Raw genomic sequence first — 5,710 nt, forward strand, 5'->3', positions numbered from 1 at the left:
TGATCAAACTAAGTATATTTGTACGTAATAATTTATCGAAGCTGTTCCTGAGTATAATCCAGAGAAATTCTTGGAGAGGTTCATCAGGCGATAGCATGGGACTGCTAAGAGCAGCTCTGCATGCAGCATCACCAAGCTTGAGGCAATCTACTTGACCATCTCTGGGGAAAGAGCTGAGTAAAACGAGGCGGATGCAGAGTTGGGAATTCCACCGCAGTTAGAAGCAATGGACTAGATGAACCCAGTAATATGGCAAGATCTTAAAATGATTTTAATTTTATCTTGATGGAAAAGAAGAAACAAAATGAAGTCTATCACTATCAATATATCAATAATATATTTTTATTACAAATACATGCGCAACAACATTAACATGAGGAAAAGTTGAATACATACCTGGAAGACTCAAAGAATGTGAACAGTAGCTTGCACTTGAACGGGACAACTCAAATGGCAAAGAAATGTTAAACTTAGAAGGTGTATCATCGGTGATATCATTACCGTTGGGCCAATTTGACCTTCGGCGTCACCCCAAAGGCAAGGGGAGAGGGATAATGGCGCAGAAGTGTGGTTGGCATTTCCCCTCGGTTCTTTCTCATTGACGCAGTGAAGAATCACAGGTCAGTGAGATTTAGAAAAGATTAAAAGTATATTTTAGAAAGACAAAGCACACCCCAGGGAGGCACATGATTTCGGCAAAGACAGCTGTAGCAACTCTGTAATGACAACAACCAGCAACCACATGCAGGTGTGGGAATGTCTGCATTATACGTGGGCCATTATGGGTGATTCCAAAGGCATTCGTAGGTGATTGCCAAGTGAGGTCGTTTTGATTGACACCCGGCTGCTATATAACTCTTTGCCTAGTGTGCATGTACGTACCCAGGATTCTACCACTGGGATGCTCTTTGGATGGTTTCTAGGCTACGCCCCTATTTCTTTGTTCCTATTTCACTCACATCGACTAACAGTATCATGGTTGTAATTTTGAAATTATATTTATAGATCACGTTACTGAATGAATGAATAATATATTATTGTTGGGTGTGAGAGTTTTCATTGGGGAAGAAAGGAAATAGAACTATAGAAGGGAAGATAGTGAAAAGGAACTTAAGTGAATTTTTATTACAAGTTTTAGTATGAACTCACACTTTCTAAAACATGCGTGTATCAGTTAACACCCCAGGAGCGACAAGATCCCGGTAGCCAGGAACAAACCCAGATCTTGGTGCCCATATCTACTCCTCACCAACAGAAACCAGGGTTCCTTAGAGCAATTCCAATCCAGAGCAGAGAAAGTACAAGACAAATCAATTAAAGCACATAAACTTGAACCAGGAAGCCAGAAAGCACTTAAGAGATAATAAGGTCATATCAAAAGCACAGAGGAGCCACCTGAAGGGATAGCACATTTCAAATTTAGGTCAATTTGAACATCGAGAAGAAAAATGATAGTAAGGGATTTTGACACACTGAATTTAAAAAATCAATGGATCATAAAGGTGATAGAGAGAGGGAAAACTCTTATTTACCGATGAATGTTAGAAATAATAGTTAGAAAATAATTATTTTGCAACTCCTGAGGTAATAAGAGAAAGGGAGACTGAGGAAATGACAAAGAGAAAAAAGGCAACAACGCTAATGACTATAAATCTAAATTCTTCATTTTACACCTCTTTCAACATTTCTGTAGGTTTGTAAATTTTACAAATAAACAAAACAAATTTTAAAAACATACAGAATGCTACATTTTTCAAGGACACAAACAAATACAAAGATACAGATCAAACACTGTATATAATAATTGTTTATGATGGTACACGAGAAACAGAACAATAAAAAGAAAAATCATATTTCATTTTAATTGAAATGACAATAATACATGAAGATTCCATTTTGCTAGTGGAGAAAAGAAACAAAAATAGCTTAAGAAAAGAATGAAATCATATTTCAAGATCTATCAAGCCACTAAAAAATTTGTTCCACTTTAACTCTTCTTTAACTTTTTATCTACTCTAAGCCCTGTTTATAACTGGTACACAAAATATCACAGAATAATGTTTTCTTTTCTGTGGATCACAGTGTCGTACATATGTATTCAGACACATAATTGTATGGTGAATGCCCCTTGCATTTTTATTACTTATAACACAGAACTTCAACGAGGGAGGATGAGCTGGGATGAGCTGAGACAGAAACATCTTAATTAGTTGTTATAATTATATTTTTTAAAAAAATCATTTACTCAGAGACAAAGAGAGGGAAAGAGAGGTTTTGAAATCTTACTAGTATCTTCAACCTTTTAAATCTTACCTTTCTTTCCAGAATAAATAGAATAGCTTGATGTAGTAATTACATGAATATTTGCATATAAAAAGTATCTACTTACATTTTGACTGCCTAACATGACCCAAAAAGAAGACTGAAAATATCAAAATAAAATGATACCACACTATCAGAGCAAGCGGATCAGCAGGAAGTCAACATCAATAACAAAATATGTTCCAGTAAGATTTAATGTTAGCACCTCTTAATTCTAATCTCAATAGAATCGCACTGTTTTCTTTTTTCATAAAAAAAAAGGAAAAAAAAAAACAATGAAAACCTTTTAAATTAAAAGCGTCTGCATAAGTAAATTGATTATAAGATGAGCTTTCTGCGGACTCCATGTACTTTGAAATCAGTACAATTGGGTTCCTTTGAGTTGTAGGATTATAAAATTTAAAAAAAGACTTTAACGCACAACGAAAAGGGAACGGGGAGGTGACAATCCCGACCATCGAGTGCCTGGGCCAGCACTACATAATCATCTTCACTTCGCGGGTCTCCGCGCTTGGAGTTCCCAGGCTCCAAGAGAGAGAGTCAGGCTTTGCCCATGAAGGAGGCCGCAACTGAGCTGGTGGCCCGCGGCTCTCGGCTAAGAAACACCGACCTCAGCAGGCTGGGCCGTCGCCCACGACTGTGTTCACTAGAGTCACAGTCTGCTTCAGAAATGGATAGTGACGGTCACCGGGCTAAAGCTTCGGAAGCCCTGCCACACCTGCCCTGTGCGCATCCACACATGCGCATCCTTTTTCTTGGCGACGACGCCCAGATCGCGTTAGCTCTGGCGGCACAGGCGTGGGCCTGCCACACCTCTACAAGGGGGACACGGGACCCAAGCCACGCCCGGCCAAGGCCCCGGGGAGCAGGCGCGGCCGCGCAGGCCCAGCGGGCCACCAGCAGTCACCACGAGCCCGCAGCTGCCGCCAATCAGCGCCGCCACCCACCTCCGCCTGGGGCCGCCTCGTTGCCTTCGGCTTTTATTCGAATAAACTCTCGCCCTTGTTAAAGATGCCTCAGTTTACCTCCAAACCGTCCTGCTGTCAGAGGCGAGACCCCAAGGAGACCCCCCCCCCCCCAGCATCCCCCAGCAGCGACGGGGAGTAGGTACCTGTGCGCCGCGCTGTCCCGGCCTCGGAGGCGGTGGGAGTCCCTCTCGGACCCGGGTCCAGCTGCCAGCTCCCCCACTAGGCGCCTTCGGGTTCATCCCAGCACGTCTGTTGACCACACACTGGGTCCGGAAACGCCGAGTTGAATTGGGTCCCGCTTAAAAACCTGGCGAGGTCAGGGGTCAGGCTGGTCCTACGTAGAAACCAGTCCGGGTTGGGCCCTGAAGAGGTCAGGGGTCAGCCTGGGTCCCACGTAGAAACCTGTCCGGATCGGGCCTTGCCAAGGCAGGGGTCACCCTGGGTTCGACCTGAGACCTAAAGCGTTGCACTGAATTTCATTGCTTTTACGTAACATCGTGCAATATGAGTTTGGTCCATTCAATTATGAAATTCAATCTTTTGGTCTTCCAGGTAATGGGAAAATTTTTTAGTAAATGACATTTGGTTCACTACATTTGGTGGTGTGCCTTAGATGAGTGTGGAAAAAGCAAAAATTTAAAACATTTACATATTTTAAAAGTAAGACTGCTGTTTAATCTCTTTAACCTCCAAGGATTTTTTTTTTTCCTAAAAGAATTCTTAAGCTTGTGTTGCACAAATTGGCTATTTTAAGATGATAAGCATTTCGTACATGAGACATTTAACATGGTTAAAAATCAACACTTTTAAAAATGAACTGAGGTGTTCGCCTGCCAATTAAAGTTTACTGTACTAAATTTAATGACAAAAGTTGAGATGTAATGAGTTCAGAGCATAAATCTGTGAGAGAAACCTGTCAATACCCACCCCCTCCTTCCTCCTACCTCCACTCCGGTTACTATGTGATCTCTCATTTTTAACATCTTTGCAGCTTCCCACACTTTCCTACTTACCATGCAAGATCCACATCAATTAAACTCCCCCATGTATCTTTCCAACCTTTCAATTCTTTCCTTAATTAATTCTCCCTTCTGACCAGCTCTATTTTCATGGGCTACGAGCCGCCTGGATGATAATAGGAACCTCCTCTGCCTACAATTGGTGCCGTATAGGTCTCCATCCACAAAATTAAGAGAACTCACGACAGTCACATGGAGCTCTGACGGAGTCTAACATTTCATAAATGTTAAATTCGTCAACCTAAATTTAGTCCATGTCGCCCTCTAAAACTTTGCAAGTAAAGAGGTATGCCAAAGGATGCTGTTCAAAGGATAGACAACAGTTACTGTCACCATCAAAGCAGGTCTCCTCTCTTGGAGAGCCCAGAGAGGGAAATTCCACTCTCGCCAGCTTCATCCAGGCCTTCGTTATCCCTTGTTCACTTTTCTGGAGTTTCCTCTTTTCTCTGTCTCCAAGCTCATCATACTTTAGTTCGTCCTCAACATTATCTTATTTTACTTCCTAAAACACCTCTTTGCACATGCTAATCTTCAGCTCTAGAACTCCATGCTATATTAGTATCCATGAAACACAATTCTAAGTGTTGAACTTGATGTTCAAGGCTCTCCCATGATCAAGTCACCAGTTATTTGTTTAACTACTTCTACCACTCCTGCAAGAAATCTCCATACTTCTGAACTGGTCTTTTAGCAAACATTGAAATGATGTAATATATTTTTCCAGGCCTTCAATACACAATAAGTGTATAGCAGTTGGACAAGGGAGGCATCACTAAAAGCTGTGGTCACAACCTTCATTACAATGTGGTAATTGGTTTGAAAGAAAGGTAGGTGTAGATAAGGTGAACAAACAGTTATTTAAGACCAATTTTGAAGGCCTGGAAAAGGAGAATGAGCATAAATTACAACATCAGGAATGAAACAGGAATCGGAAGAGTAGGGGCTCATAGGCAAATACTAAGTGACCTATATAGTAGTAAATTTGAAATTTTAAAAAGAAAACATGATTTCTTAGCAAAACTCGAGTTACCAAAATTAAAAATAAAATATAGAATAAGACAAAAAACTACTTACCCTCAACAAAATCTGAAAAGTTTTTAGAACTTGGCCATTGAAAAGGGCAATAGGAACAGATGGATTCACAAACGAGTTCTTTTCTCTCTCTCAAAGGACTGGTACGTCCAACGTTGTTTATGATATTCGAGGCCATGGATCAAACTAAGGACTCCTAACCTATGACACAAGACCTGGCAAAAGTAATCCCTAACACTAATCTGACTTAAGAGTAGATATGCAAATGTAATAAGTATTGGCTAAAAGATCCAAGAAAATAGAAAAATTCATGACATGTTGTCTAGATCAGATCTGCAAGATTCGTTCAGTGTCAGAAATTGTTTAGCA

Source organism: Rousettus aegyptiacus, unplaced genomic scaffold, assembly GCF_014176215.1.
Source record: "Rousettus aegyptiacus isolate mRouAeg1 unplaced genomic scaffold, mRouAeg1.p scaffold_m13_p_12, whole genome shotgun sequence".
Classification (NCBI taxonomy): Eukaryota; Metazoa; Chordata; class Mammalia; order Chiroptera; family Pteropodidae; genus Rousettus; species Rousettus aegyptiacus.